General features: G+C 48.0%; 4 non-coding genes across 4 annotated transcripts; 3 read left to right on the top strand and 1 right to left on the bottom strand.

Annotated features, from left to right (window-relative positions):
- Positions 1-523: 523 nt before the first annotated feature.
- TRNAL-UAG (transfer RNA leucine (anticodon UAG)) lies at positions 524-605 on the bottom strand. Its single transcript has one exon. It is a non-coding gene; the product is annotated as a tRNA-Leu (tRNA).
- A 15,036-nt stretch (positions 606-15,641) lies between these two features.
- TRNAT-UGU (transfer RNA threonine (anticodon UGU)) lies at positions 15,642-15,714 on the top strand. The gene has a single exon. It is a non-coding gene; the product is annotated as a tRNA-Thr (tRNA).
- Positions 15,715-16,535: 821 nt separating this feature from the next.
- Positions 16,536-16,625, top strand: TRNAY-GUA (transfer RNA tyrosine (anticodon GUA)). The gene is given in 2 exon segments: positions 16,536-16,572; positions 16,590-16,625. It is a non-coding gene; the product is annotated as a tRNA-Tyr (tRNA).
- A 979-nt stretch (positions 16,626-17,604) lies between these two features.
- On the top strand, positions 17,605-17,676 carry TRNAP-UGG (transfer RNA proline (anticodon UGG)). The gene has a single exon. It is a non-coding gene; the product is annotated as a tRNA-Pro (tRNA).
- The last annotated feature ends 95 nt before the right edge of the window (positions 17,677-17,771 follow it).

The following is a 17,771-nucleotide window of genomic DNA, read 5'->3' as shown; positions in this document are numbered from 1 at the left end:
TATTGGTGATTTGTGTCCTGCTAAACCCATCTACCTGCTTTACTTTCCTAGTGGTGAAGCTGAACGGAGAGACACAGAAAGAGAAAGGGGGACAGCATACTGGGGATCCAAGGCCATTCGGACCATAGTGACATCTTCTGCTGTGTAACCGCCTACATGTCTTGGAGTTACCATTTATGGGCACATGAGACACAGGTTCATCTCATTCCCTGCTGTCCTTGGGGCCCTGCCCTGACTTTTCACAGAACACTTCCTGCACTTCCGAGGTTGTTTCAAGGTTCTGCACAAATAGCATCCCTTTGGCAAGCCGTTGTGGGTCCCTTCCAAACAGAAGGCAAGGACAAGGACAGGTATTTCAGCGGTTTGGGCAACAAACCCAACTGTGAGCTCCCTGCCACTTGTCCCATCCCTGTCCAGTGCTGGGTGTTCAGAAAAATCTGACAACTTGTCTGTTAAGGTTTCTACGTTAGGTCAAACTTGGAATGCGGACACACAGTTTTCCAGCGATGGGGAAATAAAAGCCTGGCAGCGGTGGGATTCGAACCCACGCCTCCGAAGAGACTGGAGCCTAAATCCAGCGCCTTAGACCGCTCGGCCACACTACCAGCTCTGCGGATACATTGTGCCTGTCCTTCCTAGTTAAATTATTCTGTCCTTTTTCGCAGTGTTGTCCGGACCCCAAATCCGAAACCTCGATGCCAAGCGTCACGAGAGGACACTGAGAGAGAAGCTCCCTAGAACAGCCCGTTCTTTTCTTCCCTCTTTCCTCCGTTCCACTGCAACCTGCACCTGCCGAACCCGCAGGCAGAGATCTTTCTGGAAACAGACGGTGCTCCGAACGCCAAGCTCTCAGGCCAAGAGCGGCAGCGCTTCCGGGAGGCAGAGCCCGCAGCATCAGCGGGGCCTAGTGCCCCGAAAGGCGGATTTACGGCTGGGACGGAAGCGCCCGCGGACGCAGGCCCGGGAAGGCTTGCGGGTGGAGGGACGGCGGCCCCGGACGAGTAAGGCAGAGCCAGGCTCTCCTCCCCGCCATCCCCGGCGCCGCGACTTCAGTTCTGGGCTGGACTGCGAGGTCGCACTTCCCAGTTCTGAAGCCGGTTCAAAACCTTCGTGCCTCCAGGAAGAGAGGGTCGTGTGCCAAAGAACCTAGAAAGCCACGCTGGCTTCTGGCTCTCGGGTGCGCCTGCGCCACACGATGCGCACCCCGCTTCGCCCCCCGGGTCTCGGTCCCCAGCTTTCTTCGGTTCCGAGAGAAGGCGCTGCAGTTGAGAGGGCGTCTGCGGCCTGAAAATCCTCTGGTCCCTTTCTTGGGAGACCTGTACGTGTCCCAGGGAGTCGCGCCCCTCCGCTGGGCAGCTGCAGGCGCGCAGCCCGCCTCTTGAGCACCGGGGGCTGGGGAAGGAGAAGCGCGGAGGCAGCCTTCCCTCCCGATGCAGCCCAGGCTGGTGCTCGAGGCCACCGGGATGCCTGAGCTCCCAGGGGCTCCCGCTGCTCACCTCCCCGGAGGCCGCACACCTGCAGGTGCCGGGGAGGGAGAGGGGCAGGGCCAGAACCGATGAGAAAAGTAAACTCTCCTGGCCACTCTCCTGGACACTGGCTGAGGGCCGACCCGCACTGCTCCCAGCACTAGAGCTTCTGTCAGGGCTCCTCAAAACGGGATTCCATGTCCCCGCTGTGAGAAGGAGCCCATGGGCCTTTTGGTTATTCACAACGCAGAGGAAGAGCTCTTACAGGCACGTGGCGGTAATAGAGAATTTAACTCACAACTGCTGCCTAGACTTGCAGAGAAAAACAGGTCACTGTCCCAGCAAAGGGCTGAGGGGTGGGATTGGGGATGTTTTGGCCAAAGGTCTACATTCCAAGGGACATCCGATCACATCATTCCTTTGATAAAATGAGGAATATATGGGGACAAATTTCCACCAAAAAAAGGTTGGAAACAGAAAAGTGGTTAGTGTTTCTGTTCCTTGTTTCCCTCTCTCTTGCAAAAGCACAGTCTGGGATGGAGAGGATGCACCCAGACCTGGCATATTCATAGTTTCTTCCTTAAGAGTAGGTAAGGAATGCCTCTTAATCACTCAGGGTTCCCAAGACAAGAAAAAATTACTCCCATTCTTGGGGTGGGGTTGGAAGGGGGAGAGGAGATTCAAGACATGTATGTATAGGGGATTTTCCCAAGAGTCTTCCATAAAAGTCATGGTCTTTGTTATGAGTTGACTTGTACCTCTCCAACCTTATGTAAAAATAGGGCCTTCCAGGAGGTAATCACGATAAAATGAAGTCATTATTATAAATCGTGATCTAATATGACTGAGGTCCTTATCAAATAGTAAATTTGGACCAGACAGGGAAAAGGCTATGTGTTGCTATGGATTCGTTCTGAGAGGAGGAGCGTGGTGGGGGCAAGAGGCGTGGAGTCACCACACAGACCCCGGGATTCGGGTGAAAGTGGGCCAGAAGCAAGCAGGCTGCAGACTTGTTTATTTCAGTTGGTACAGCAGCTTAAATAGCAAAGGTAGCCAACCCAGTCAAGGGGCGGTTTATGCCCTAACCAATCACAGCCTGTTGCCAGGCAGGCTCCATTGCCAGGGGGTTTCCCAGGGGGTTTCCAAAGCCATTCCTGAGTAACTTGCTTGCCAGCGGCCATCTTGGCATGGCCTTCTCATTCCACCAGCTATGCATGTGAAAATGAAAGCCCAGATTAGCATGACTCCACAGTGTAATTGTATAGTGGAATCTTCTGAGGTGGCCACATTTATTTGTCCTGAGAGGTTTGGCACAATGATGAGTGATTGTGCAGGAAAAAACCGGAAGTGCTTACAGCCTTGCTCTCTGCTGAGCCACGTGTCCAAAATCCACTGCGAACCCTGCTGCCAGGTGGCATTGTCATCTGTAGATAATGTTTGAAGACTCAGAGGCTAAAATGTCCAATGTCCACCTGGAAGCTCTCTGTCCAAGAATAGGGAATTTTACCTACCACTGTGTAGCTTACTTGTTTGAGCTCCAGAATAGACTGTCTCACTTGATCTTCTAAGTCTAGGTGTATTTTTTTAATTGTATCCACTTTACAGGTTTAGACATGGTGGAGTCCACATTCTTGATATGCAGAATGCATGCTGACCATTGGAGGTTGCATGGTAAACTTCAAGCAAAGTTTCTCTTTTTAGGAATATAACCATCGCTTCTCGGCCTTTTGGCTAAGATCGAGTGTAGGAATATGCCCAATTTTTTCAAAATAGCAACTATTGCTTATTGTATTGATGAACTCTCAGTATCTTTACTGATTTGTCACCTAATTGTGTGTTTTTTTTGTTTTTTTTTTTTTTTTTTTTGACAGGCAGAGTGGACAGTGAGAGAGAGAGAGAAAGGTCTTCCTTTGCCGTTGGTTCACCCTCCAATGGCTGCCATGCCGGCCGGCGCACCTGATCCGATGGCAAGAGCCAGGTGCTTACCCTGGTCTCCCATGGGGTGCAGGGCCCAAGCACTTGGCCATCCTCCTCTGCACTCCCTGGCCACAGCAGAGAGCTGGCCTGGAAGAGGGGCAACTGGGACAGAATCCGGCGCCCTGACTGGGACTAGAACCCGGGGTGCCGGCAACGCAAGGTGGAGGATTAGCCTAGTGAGCCGCGGCGCCGGCCACCTAATTGTTTTTAATAATTACTAGAAGGTATTGTTAAAATACACAGTGATGGTTGTACATTCTTTTGTTTCTTCTCTTGGTTCTTTCAACTTTTATTTCTGATACTTTGAAGCTACATTATTAGATACACTGAGGGTTTTAAAAAGTAGACTTTATTCTTAGAGCATTTTTAGGTTCACACAGATTGAGCAGAAAGAAGAGAGAGTTCCCGTATTGCCCTGGTCCTCGCTCATGCACAGCCTCCATGCCCACTGCCATCCCACAGTAAAGTCGCACATTCCTTACATCTGATGAACCCACACTGACACATCAACACTTCAAGTTGTGGTTTATATTATGGTTCATTCTCTTAGTGAGGTATGTTCTATGGGTTTTGACAAATGTGTAAACATGTATCTACCATTATAGTCTCATAAAGGATAGTTTCTCTGCCCTGAAAATCCTCTGTGCTCTGCCTGTTCAACTCTCCCTCATGCTTGACCCTAAACTCTAGTAACCACTGATCTTTTTACTGTCACTATAGTTTTGCCTTTTCCAGAATGTCACACAGTTGAAGTCATGCCATATGCATAACCTCTTCAGACTGGCTTCCCTCACCTAGTGATTGTGTGTTTAAGTTTCCTGTCTTAGCTCAGGCTGCCATAACAAAATACCATGGACTGAATGGTTCAAACATAAAAAAAATTGTTTTCTCACAGTTCTGAAGGTTGGAAATGCAAGGTCAAGGTGCTAACATGGTCTGATTCTGATGAGGAGTCCTTCCTGGCCTGCAGATGGCTGTCTACTAACTGTATCCTCACATAGCAGAGAGAGTGCCCAAGCTCCCTGGTGTCTCTTTCTCTAAGTACACCAGTCCCATCATGGGGACCCCACCCATACCCCCATGCCCTGTCACCCTCATTATCTCCCAAAGGGCCCGTCTCCAACTAAATATCACCACACTTGAGGTTGGAGCACCAACATTATAAATCCTAGCGGGACACAAACATGAAGTCTGCTAACAGTTCCTCTGTGCCCCCTTCCCCATTCCCAGGAGTGGCAGACTTTCCAGCGAGGACTCAGGAACATAAAGTGACCCAAAGGTCCAAAGGGGCTGACGAGGAAGGGACAGGGTAAAACAGTCTTGCCCACACGTACCACATGGACGTGCACATGGACACACAGGGGTCAGTAAAAACTTGAGGGCTCGCAGGACACCTGCCATGCCTGGCCCCCTCAAACTGGACAAGCCAGAGTCATTGACCATTGACCATTGACCAAAGTCAATGAAAATCCCTTTGGAATCTGAGTCTACAGACTCAAAGATCAGGTCCACCAGGGTCTCTGGGATGGGAGTGGGAAGGGGAGCCCTGGGGCAGACCCAGACCCTATTGAGTCAGCTGGGCCAGGGCCCTGAGTAGGGGGCTGAGAAGGCCCTGAAACATTGGTGAAGTCCTGGTGCTCGGAGCCAGTCATCTCAGACATGGAGTACCTGCGGGTGCTGGGGCCACCAGCCACAGTGCCCTCCTCCTAGTGCTCAGCCTGGGGGTTCAGCTGCAGCATGGTGTAGCTCTTGGATCACACCACCAGGTTCTTGACCAGGATGTCCGCTGCATCCTGTAACAGTGCAGCAGAAACTTCTCCAGGGTACAGGCAGGGTATGGGGCCCTTTTCTGGAGTAGAGCCCTTACATGCCTGCGGGGGTGACAGTGTCTTCTAGATCAGTGTCTCCAGGAGCAAGTAGTCCTCAGTCACATCCTTGGACTCGTGGACACCTTGCAGTAGCACCAGCACCTGCACAACGGCCACTGACAGTGATGGTATTCCAAGGTACAGCAGGACCAGCGGACACACTGATGGTTCCTTGCCCTGCAACGAGTAGAAGAAGGCCTGCAGTGTGGGCAGCATGTCGCTGGAGAAGCCCCGGTCTCTGTCTGCAAGTCCAGCAGCTTCTGTATCCATGCCAGGTCGGTCAAGCCCCAAGCAGCCACAGATCTATCATGTGTCCTGCTTCCTGGTCACCTTCATCAAGCTGATGAGGAGACTGAAGCTCTGAGAGGAAGGTATCCCAGGGTCCATGACCCAGGCTGCAAGCTCGAGCTTTCTCCCTAGAGGGCCTGGGCCCACAGTCCCCCAGGCTGCCTGTGGGGAGGTCTGGGGAGCCAGGGAGCTCACTCCCAAGTGCAGCACCATTCCAAGGCAGGAGATGCAGGGGAGAGGGTGGAAAGGGTCAGCAGGGAGGCCCTGCTGGAGGAGGTGGTTTCCAAGCCGGACTCAGGGCTTGCCAGAAGGACCTTGTGAGAGGCACATCTCATTGCACCTCTAAAGTAGGCATCTGGAAAGCAGATGCTTGGACAAGCCCAGCGGACATTTTTGCTGGCCCCGGGGAGGAGGCATCATCTGCCAGGTGCCAGCCCCAGGCCGGCTCTGGGCTCCACCAGGGGCTGCAACGTGCAAAGCCTCTGCCTTTCTGGATTGAGCAGAGAGCTGAGACAGATGGCTGGCTGAGCAGGCCCTGGCACTTGTCCCCAAGTCTCTGCTGCATGGAGACACCCTCACCTGGAAGACAGATAAGCAAGAGCACTGTGGGCGTCCACAAGTGAAGCGTCGTAGCAGCCTCCCAGACTGTACCTCACTCATTGCCTTGGAGTCTCCTTGGGAACGTGGATGCAGGCCAAGGGCCTTCGCCTCTCTCCTCACTTTCCTCGGGCCCTGTCTCCTGGTCTTCATAGGCATGAGGACAGTGGGCGGGCTGCCCGACGGCGCTGTATGGCCATCCACAGCTCCCAGCCTGTCCAGGTTGCCCACACCTGGTGTGGCAAGGGAGGAGGCCAAGGCAATGCCCCAGACGGGCAGATGCTCGCTGCCTGGTGCAGCTGTGCCTGCACCCATGCACAGCTGATAGCTCATTTCTTCTTAGAACTGAGTTCTAATCCAGCGTATTTTCATGTTGAATTGGCTCTTTTATCACCAACAAATAAATATTCCTCAATATCTCGTATCGTACTTCTCACCTTAAACAATCTATTGTCAGGGGTGAGACTAAGTGACTGGTATCAGAGTGCCTAGGTTCAGTTCCCAGCTTGGCTTCCGATTCCAGCTTCCTGCTAATGCAAACCCTTAGAGGCAGCGGGTGATTGATTTCTCAAGTACCTTGGGCCCTGCCACGCATGTGGGAGACCTGGGCTGACTTCCTGGCTTTAGTCTGGACGTGTAGGGAGTGGATCAGCAGAAGCTAGCCCTCCCTGCCTGCCTGCCTCTCAAAGTAAAAAGCAAAGAGTATATTCTCAGATACTGTTAAAACTATGTCAGCTTTTTTAAAAATATGTTTTCATGGTATGTCTTTTTCTATTTTTTACTTTCAGCCTGTCTGTGTTTTTGCATTTAAAGCTTGTTTTCTGAACATATGGTACACCATAAATATGGACAATGTTTACAAGTTAATTTTAAAAATAAAGATATGTTTTCCATAAACAGCATATGTTTGGGTCTCATTTTCATTCAGTCTGGCAATCTTTGCTTTAGAACATTTGGCATATTTACATTAAACGCAATTTCTGGTAGGAATGGATTAAGTTTACCATCTTGATACACCCTATTTATCCCATTAATTCTATTTTAAGAAACTTTACTGAGATATATTTTAAATAACTAAAATTCATCCTTGTAAGTGTATAACTAAATGATTTTTTTAGTAAATTGACCAATTATACCACCATTACCATAATCAAGATTTTAAAAATTTTGGTAACATAGATCCTTCTTTATCTCTTCTTTTTTCCTGCTTTTCTGACTTTATTTGCGTTAAACAAGCACTTTCATCGTTACATGTCTCTTTTACTATTTTGCTTTAGCTTTCTATATCAGTTTTAGTTATTAACCTTAAAAATTACAGAATATGTTATTTTTCCATTGTCACCTGAAATTGCCATTCTCACCCTGTTATATAGAATACAAGACTCCTATGGCAGCTTTAATTTTCTGATTCTTAATTTTATCACTTGTGTAACAGAGAGCTAGACATTCCCCAATTTATGATTTTTCAACTTCACAGTGGTATGAGAACAGCATGCATTCAATAGAAATCACAGATGAACTTTTGGATTTTGATCTTTTCCAGAATAAGGATACACGTCATTACTCTCTTGCAGTGCTGAGCAGCAGCAATGAGCTTCAGCCTCACAGCAGCCACGTGATCATGAGGGGAAATAACTGATACTATATAGTGCACTCCATTGCTAAGATGCATTAAGTGCACTGGCAGTTTAGCAATGGGCTTATCTGGCTGTAACTGCATTATTAGTAGAGGACCATCTGTATCTTCTTTGAAGTTATTGTGAGGATCAAATGTGTTAGTGCTTTTTGAAGCCCTATTTTTTTAAAAAAGATTTATTTATTTTACTTGATAGAGTTAAAGAGAGAGAGAGAGAGAGAGAGAGAGAGGTCTTCCATCCGATGGTTCACTCCCCAGTTGGCCACAGCGACCAGAGCTTCACCAATCCGAAGCAAGGAGCCAGGAGCTTCTTCAGGGTCTCCCACGCGGATGCAGAGGCCCAAGGACTTGGGCCATCTTCTACTGCTTTCCCAGGCCATAGCCCTATTTTAAAAGTTTAAAATTTGACGTCTGCATTAAGATTCTTTGGTTGCAAGTATCAAAATCTTTCAGTATAAATGAAGGCAGGTAGTCTATAGTAATTGACATTATCCGGTAATATCATGCCACCAACTCTCCTTGCTCTGATCCTTTATTACTCGTAGCAACTTGATGATTGTAATTAGTTGTTCGTGGAACTGGCTCTTTCCACAACTGTTTCTCCCACTAGAAGGTTATATTTAAGGTTTCTCCTTACTTTAAACACTAGTTTCTAATTCAGAAACTGGCCAGGTGCAATTGAACAGGATGGAGGTAAGTGAATATCTGAAAATGTTTGCTTCTATTATGTTGAAAGAGTTTTGTTTTTCACCATGACCGATAAGGTAAGGAATTTTTCCAATATGGAAAATGGGCTCAGAGTCTGAATACGGAAACAAAGAATAGCATCTGTCACATCTTCCTTTTGCATATTTGTTCATGTGAACAGAATGTGTTAATTAGGACACCTAAGTATATTGTCCACATTGATGATTTTTATTACAAATCAATACATTGATATTTTTTATTCTTTTTTTCACAGATCTTTGTCAGGTGTGTGATTGTGGAATGTTTTCTAAAATTTGACTTGGCTGAGTCTTTTGAAAAACTTGATTATTCCAGGCAGTAAGCATGACAGCTGACTCAAGACCATGATGGCCCACAAAGGGCACTGGCCTCTGGAATTCTTGACCAATCAACAAAGCCTCTTCTCAGAGCTTCATGCATTTACTTTCCTCCTAAGTCAGGTAAGCGAGAGACACTCAAGAAAATAGTGACTATGCCATAGTGTGAACAGGATTTGGCTCGCCAACTTACGTAGACTTTTGCATCCTGAAGTCATGATTGATGGTGTTGACAGGGTGGAGGCTTGGTGCAGATGTGAGGTCTGAGCATGGGGCATTTGGAAAGAGACTGGATTGGATTAGACTGCCAGGGTGGAGTGCTGTGATTGGATCATGGTGGCTTTATAAGGAGAGACCACATGAAGGAGCATGCTCCCTGTCCCTTGGCTCCTGGCTCACCGTGTGATCCTCCATATGCATTCCACAATTCACTGTCTTCATCAGATGTCAGACCAGTGGGTTCACCTCATCTTGGACCGTGAGCCTCCAAAGCCCTGAGCAAAAAAATAACCTTTTCCTTTGTAAACTTAAATACTACAGAGTCAGGAGGATGCTGTCCATGCTGTGGAGATGTTCTGCAGCTGGTTCCCGGGTGACAGAACCTTACAACAAATTGCAACCACCATGACCAAGGAAGCGTCAGCCACGAGCAAGGAAATATCTATTGTACCTTTAGAAGGAGTGAGCTTTCCAACACAGGCCATTGTAGGAAGAGTGATTAATAACGCCTCTCCCTGCATGTAGATAATGTACCTCTTCAATAATCAAGTCTGTTAGCTATTACCAGGTGTTTGATTCTCAATGTGATTGATAACCACCATGTATAAATATGTATTGTGTAAGCCTGACTAAACACATATACTCACCCAGTAAGAAAAGTATAAAACCTGTAATTCAGGCTTGTAGAACAGCCAACTCAAGCAACTGACTGTTTCTGAGTTTAAATCCTCAGTTTGTCTTGCTGTGTAAACTTCGACTTTCATTTCACAAGCAAACTGATTTTTCAGTTAACAATCTTGGTGACCACAGCAGGACACATAGCAGACCACACAAGACTGACAGAGCACCATGCGGACTCCAGGGCCCATTGTCAGCCTACTGTCTCTTCCAGAGCCCCAGTCAGCATCCTGGCTCCTGACTACTAGAGCTCCCTCCCTCTTCAACTCACGTTAAAGATCCTGTGTTTGTTTAGCTAGTGGTCTACACTCCAGGTTTGGAGTAAGTGATCCTTTGTTGATAGGTAAGAGGAAAGAGAATTCCAAAATTTAGTACAAGGCTATCCCTTAGTGTAAAAACACTGAGGCAGGGAGCTTGTAGAATCAGAATCAAAATGGAGTGAGTATGGCTAAAAGCTAATTGCAGATCTCTTGGTTCTATGCATATTAGCTTTGCTTGCTAAGGGTTAAGGGTGTATCTTGCGAAACTATGTGGGCCCAAATTCCCAGGAACTAGGTTGGCAGAAATGTGTCCTTCACTGTTATCTTACAACCATTATCTTGGACCTGTTATTGGGTTTGTTATTGTTAACTGTTATCTTATAACCATATTATTTTTTTTTTATTGTTCACTGCATACCAGGGGTCCAGTTTGAAATTTTGAGCCCTAATAGATGGGGAATACTCTAAAAAACTGTGTAACTTGCTGTTGGGGGCCGCACTCTGGTAAGGAGTGTCGGTCCCGATCGGCTGCCTTGCCTCTCATTTGCCTCTCATTTTCAATAAAATTCACATGTGACTGTCACTAGTTTTTGTAATATTCTATTTTAACTGACGAGTGGATGTAACAAGTTAACTGGGGGAAGTAAGTCAGTGTGTTTTCCCTTGCTCAGAACTAAGCCTTAAATACCAGTTCAGTGAGACAAAACTACACTTAAAACTCGAGTGAGGGCCAGTATTTACTAGTTCTGAACCCAAAGGATATATTGCTCCCTCCCACCAAGTTACTGGTACTTCCAGGTTAGTGGAGGTGTCTGAGATGAACTCTCAAGAGGTACAGCAGCTCTACAGAGACCCTCATAGTTGCCAGGACTGTAGGATAGCCCATCAGTGTTTTTCTATTATTTGAGACATGAAGTTGGTTATTTTAAAATATTTATGAGAGACCTTCTATTCTCTGGTTTACTCCCAGATTGATGCCCTCAATGGCTGTCTGAAACGAGCAGATGAGAATTCTCCCATGTAGATGGCAGGGACTCAATTCCTTGAGAAATTATCTCACCGTCACTGGTTCTTTCTCCAACTGTTTGCAATGGCTGAAGAGGGAAATCAAGAGCCAGAACTAACCCAGGCTTCCTACAAGGGTGACAGGAATCCAACTAGTTGAGCCATCACTGCTCCCTACCAAGGTCTGAATTAGCAGGAAGCTGGAAACAGGAGCCGGAAGCCAGGTATCAAACCCAGGCACTGATGTGGGACACGGTCATTTTAAGCATTAGGCCAAACACCTGTTCCCAGTAATTTCTGAGATACTCAGAATGTTGAATTCTTAATCTGCTTATTCTAATATCTGCATTGAGAATGCTTTTCCATCTGTTCCTACCTATTCATCTTGGAAGTCGCATCTGGTTTCCTTCTACTTTAGAAAACCCCTGTTGTTTCCTCTAGTGGAAGGTATACGCTCGGTATTTTGAACTGCCATGGCACTGTGTTTACCATGGAGCAGTCTCTCCTCTTCACTCTTCACCTGCTCTCAAAATGCTAACAGGACACAGGGAAAAGTTGTTCACGTCTCAGACTAAACCTCATTCAACATCAGCACTTCTACGGATATTTTTTTCCAGTAATTCACCAGGTTGTCCTATTTAGCACCCTATTTATCTTTAACCTGTGTGAAATAGGTCAGAAAACAAGTGTGTGATTCTTTTAAAACATCCGAGGCCGGCTTCTGAGTCGTGGCTCCCCATGTGCTTCAATGTCTGTTTTCTTTAAAAATTTGCAAAGATGTAAAGAAAATGCTGAGTGAGAAGGAAAAGAAGAGAAAGTATTTAATTCTCAGATTTGCATACACACATCTGGCATCCTCAGCTAGGCCCTCGACTCTTCCCAGGCAGTTATGTGGTTTACACCTCTGTGTCTAAAACACCCAGCACAGCTTAAGGGTGTCATTAAATTCTTGACAGGAGGAGCAATAATTGTATGAACAAAGAGAGCAGATAGGAAATTACTTCTCATGGAGATACGGAACACTAAGAAATCCTTTAGTTCCCTCTTCCTGGAATGCATGGGTGATCTTCAACTTCCCTGTAGCTCTGATAATCATGTGAGTATGAATTCCAGGAAACAAATCTGAATTCAGGTGCCAGTTCTCATGTTGTGTATGTATGTAGTCACTAAGTGGTATAATTGAAACTAGAACAGAGTTATCTCTGCTATTTACCCAATGTATACACAGTCACACACAGCCAGGCAATGTGTGGGCATTGTCCTTGGAACACTCTCTCTTATGCCTTCTCTAGAGTAATGCTTTGTAAGCTTCTTAGTCTTGAGGAGGAATATGATTGACATTACAGGTCCTACAACTCCAATTTCCTTCTAGTAATGGTGAACTCATTAATTTTGACCAGCCCTCTGTGAGGAAAAATGATAAGAAATATTAAATATTGAACTTGGTCTAGTATGGTTGAATGGATATCCATGTTAAATGGATTCTACCTAGTGTTTTGTTGAGAATATTACAGGTTCCCATTCTCACATTCTCAATAACTAATTGCATGTTTATTTATAGGTAACTAACTTCCATTTCCATAAGGATATTCTGTGTACGTATGTTGGGTGGGTGCATTCATCTCTATGTTGGTGTCAGGTACAACACTTAGCCATCATATAAATATATGATAGTTTGCATCTGAACTCAGATTAGTTTCCTGGAATTTGTTCTTAAGCTATATGAGAGCTGGAAGGGCCTTTAAATTGTTAGTGCTTGTTTTACCAAGAATTCAGAGAGTAAACTAAACATTTTCACAGTTTGAGATTTCTGTTAGTATTAATTTCCTTTTTTTCCTCTGTGAATTCCTTTGTGTTTGTTTGCTATCCATTGCAAATGTTTATTAACGCCCTGATATGTACTGGTCACTTTACTAGATGATTAGGAGCCCCAGAAAGTCCTACAACCTATCTCTCAAGGAGCTGAGATTACAAGGTGAGGATACTGCCCTAATGTGTATGATTCTAGAAATAGAGCAGTCTATAACTGCCATGGCTGGGACATGGCTTGGTTCCCAAAGCTTCAGATATTGGAAGCTTGATCTCCAGTGCAGTGGTGTTGAAGTGGCAGCACCTTTAAGAGGTGGGGTCTAATGGAAGATAATTAGTTCATGGGGCTCTACCTGCATGAATGGATTAAGACTGGCAACCTGGAGTGGGCTGAGTCTCACAGGGGTGAGTTAGTTTCTATGAGAATACATAGCTATAAAGAATGAGCTTGGCTCCTCTCCAGTCTCACTGTCTCCCTCATGCTCTAGATTAATGCTTTTGCCTGCTTCTCACTTCTTATGGACGGATATAATTAATGTTACAGACCCTACAACTCCAATTCCCTTCTAATAATGGTGAGGAAAAACAATATTATTAAGATTTTATGAAATGTCCTTAGAAGCATGAAAATGCTGATTTGGTAGCAAGCAATTAAAAAGGCAAAAATCCAAGGGAAAAGTGGAATCCAGAGAGTTAAGAGAAGTATCTAGGCATTGACCTTTGTAGTTCTAAAGACATTTGTCAGTTCTCGCAAAGTTGGGCTGTAGTTTTGGTGGCCCATTTGAGGAGAAAGAAAATGAGGTCCAGATGTCAAAACCTAGCAACCACTAAAGACGGAAAATCTAGTAAGGTACCTCCCAATATTGAGACACCTAAAGCTTTCTCATAAGGAAAGGGAGAACAAGAAGGAAGCCTACGTCTGTCTCCTACTTCTCGTAACTGTTGTGGAGCTCAGCAGAAATTTGATGAGTTTCGTAAGGGAAACTAGAAAAGATAAGGACGCTTTCTGAGAGCCGGGAACCTAAGTCAGCATTCTCTTTGATTTGCAGCTTGGATTTACATATCTTGGAGTCTGAGAAATGTTTGGCCATGAACATTATTTTCCAGAATGAAACAAAAACAATAGTGTATGGATTTAAGAAAATCTATATCCCAAAACCTAACACCTATTCCATATTTGGAAAAACAAGGATTTTGTCTGTGGAGTTATCACACTCCTAAATTGAAATCTTCCTCGGGTGCATCTGATTGGTGGAAAGTATGTTACACGCTCACTCCCAGCTGCAATCTGGTAATGCAAGTTTTCCAGGACAGACTTACAGCATGTGAAATTACTGAATGTAAGGAGAATGTTTAAAAGATGCTAGATGATCATGAATGTGACAAATGCTTACAAATGAGTTATTCAGGAAGCTTATGTGCAGCCCTCTGCAGTTTTCTCCTTGTACTCTTCTTCCTTCAAAGAGCTCCTAACTCTTGGAGCCTCTTACTAAATGGATGACTTATATAATTTGGTCTAACCATGATCTGTCAATCCTTGGAACCCTAGATACAAGAGTATTCATTTTGGCTATTGTATAATCCCATGAACTGCTCGCTCCATCCTCACCTCAAATTCAGCACTTCTTCATCCCTCTGCCTTCTCCACATACTCCAAAGAGGTAAATTTCCTTTTTTCTTCTGCAAATATGATTTTTCTTCTTCAAGATACATTTGAGAATCCTCTTTCCTCATTATTGCCCCTTATATCTTAGTTCAGCAAAATTTCCATTCTCCGTTTCTCTCTCTCATTCTTTCCTTTCCCGTCCTCGACTTCCTCTTCTGCCGCTTCGAGCTGAGCGTCTCTGGTGTGCCCAATTCTAGTTGCTCCTCCTTTCCATTTATTCCACAATCCATGCTTGGCGAGTTTCCATCTTCTCTTTTGAAAAGGGCCTGACTTCATTCCTGTCTCCTGCTAACCTGCCTTCTCACCTTCTCACTTCCAGAAGGGTGGACATCTGCTCCAGCCAGCAGACCCTGCAACGCCTCAGTCTTTCCCTTGGACTTTGCTCAGATTTTTTCTTCCACGAGTGTTTCTCACACCAAAATTAGTCTAAGTCTTAACCTCCCTTCATAGGGCCCCATCTCCTCCTAGACACCTCTCTAGTTGATTCACTATGTAAATTTGGGGGTGTAGGCATGGCCATTGCCCCTTCACACCTGGCACAGATATTTTTCATTGTTTTAGTTCTTTCATGAACACTTAAGTTCTTTTGTTCCACAAGATTATGGCAGTGACTTCAGGAGAAAGCGCGTATCTGGATCCTTAGCTCCAAGTGCAGAGCCCAAGGCAGGACTGGAATTCGATGTCGGCTGAATCAAGGAATGAATTGAATACTGTAGTGAATTAACGGATACCTGCTCCTGGGTTGAGACTGGGGAGCTGAGAGAAGTCTCCGATTCTAAAAATCCGGAAGAGGCAGGCTGCTGCAGGACCGTGGCAGTCCTGAGCCAGGTAGAAAGCAGGAGCGGAGGCTGCAGTTTCCGCGGAGGCTCGTCCCTCCACGCGGGTTTCCGTTCTCAGTTTTCTAGCTGAAGTGGGAGAGGGAACGGGGACTCACATTTCTCCTATCTTCCCAGAGCCTTGGGCTCCGTGTTGCACCATTCCCAGGAAGGTCAGAAATAGCCTGCAACCGGAATTGTAGTCCAGGGGAATGGAATGAAATTCGAGTTCTGTTCACTTTTCACCGTCTGACACGTAGTGAAGGCCCAGTCTGATCCTTTTTCTAAGAAAGAAAGAAACAGACCCTCCACGAGGCCCTATAGCTCAGGGGTTAGAGCACTGGTCTTGTAAACCAGGGGTCGCGAGTTCAAATCTCGCTGGGGCCTGCCAACTTGGGAAGTCATTTTAGAAAATTTCCAGTTCTCCACACCCTTAATTAAGCTCCTGAAGGAGGCTAATCAGAGCTTCTCGCTGCCATCTCGTCCTCGCGAAAAAACGACTGGTGAGCAGAAACCTGCTTCTTTTTAGGTTCCGGGGCGAGTGCGCAAGCGCCGCCCTGTCCCCTGCAACGTGGCGGGGTCCATGACAGGCTGAGGGAAGCTGCTCCCTGGCCGTGCGCGCCCGCGGCCGGAGCCCGATGGCTGCCAGAACCGGTGTCTTCCGTGTCAGCGGAGAAAGCGCGGGGCCCGCACGTGGGGGGCGAGGCTTGCGTCACCACATTTGATTACTGACTCGAAGAAACTGGGGCTTCCTCCGTGAACCACCTAACACTGTTTCCCCCCATGTGACTGCTCACAGAAACGCCGAGTGTACCACGCGGGCAGCGTCCTCCACGTCCTCTCCGCCGCGCCGGTCTGAGGCGGCCTCGGGGATCCAGGGGCGCCGTGAGGCAGCCGCGCGCCCCCGGCGAGGAAGCGAGAGGAGCGCGCGGCCGCAGCCGAGCCCGCCGCGCCCGGGGCCGGACACGCGGACGGGACGGTGCAGGGCCGCCAGCCCCTGGAGGGCCCCAGGATGTGCCGCGAGCACCGGCCACGGGGCTGCCGGTGTGGGGCCCGCGCGCTGGTCCAGCCAGGAGGCGCCGCGGGGAGGCAGCCGCGCACACGGGGCTCACAGCGCGGGCCGCTGTCCGGAAGCTGGGGGACGCTGGCGTCCGCGTCCGATGATCGAGATCCTGAACAGGGGCTTCCGGACCCGCATCTTTGCGCTCCCTTCGATAGCTCAGCTGGTAGAGCGGAGGACTGTAGCGCTTCCCTGCGGAGTCATCCTTAGGTCGCTGGTTCGATTCCGGCTCGAAGGAGGAGCTGCTGTTTTGGGGTTCGCAGCTCCGTGCTCCCGCGACGGTTCTCTGCTCACATTCCGATCTGAAACCACTCACCCGCCTTAGATGAATATTGCATACAGCCCGGAGTACCTCCGCTTCGTGTACACTCCTGGGCAGAGTGTGCAGTGGGTTCTTCCGGCCAAGTCGGGAGGATCCGAGCTTCTTTATGGAACCCGTGGGTTCCTTTTTGGCCTCTAGTTGATCCAAGGCTGCTGCCTCAAGCTTAGAAGTCAGAGAGCAAAGTCTCTCAGCTGGAACTGAGCCGTGAGTGGGTGCGGCCTGTGGCCTGCGGGACCCTGATGTGCAGAACACCCCCTCGCCCACCCCGTGTCCCTGGGCCCCAGTGACTGCCCGGCCCCGCACGCCCACACACATCCATCCAGGAAGCGGCGCTTTTAGCTTTTGTAGGCAACTACACATAGAGAGCGAGGTTTGCCGCGAATTGGGATGAAACTGCGAGGGCCTGGGTTCTGGAGGGAAGACACAGTTTATGCAACGATGCGGAGAGAAAGCCGGAATCCTGTTCGGGGCACCTGCGAGGGGCCCACGGTATCCGGACAGGCCCCAACCTGCTCACCTCCATGCTGTTCGCGCCCCCCGAGCGGGCTCCGGCTCCCGGCAGCCTCGCCAGTCGTAGCAGGCGGGCACGGACACGTCCCGCGCGTCCCTCCTGGGGTGGGGACCCCACGGCCGCTCCGCGGAGCTCCACACGTGTCTCCACGCGCCGCAGCGGGGTCCGCGGAGCTCAGCCGCCGGCCTGAGAGCGGAGAGGCTGCCCCGCCTCAGCGCACCCTGCCTCTGGAGGGGTGTGGCGCGAGGGTCGGGGAGAAGCAGCCGGGGCACTTGGTAAAACGCGAAGAATGGAAAAAGAAAAGTTAAATCTGGAGTAGCCTGGCGGCCAATAACCGTGCCAAAAATTGCAAGTCAGTCGAGAAGGACCGGGCGCCCTCGCCGTGGCTCGTTGGTCTAGGGGTATGATTCTCGCTTTGGGTGCGAGAGGTCCCGGGTTCAAATCCCGGACGAGCCCTTGAGGTTTTTTTTCTAACTTTAAAAAATTTTTCCCTCTCTTTGGCCATTGCTTGGAAAAAGTTAAGTTCGCTACAGTTCTCATGTTCCGATTGT

The sequence above is a fragment of the Lepus europaeus genome, chromosome 11 (assembly GCF_033115175.1).
Source record: "Lepus europaeus isolate LE1 chromosome 11, mLepTim1.pri, whole genome shotgun sequence".
NCBI classification, from domain to species: Eukaryota; Metazoa; Chordata; class Mammalia; order Lagomorpha; family Leporidae; genus Lepus; species Lepus europaeus.
Note: the sequence above shows the minus strand (reverse complement) of the source record. Positions and strands in the feature narration are given on the sequence as shown.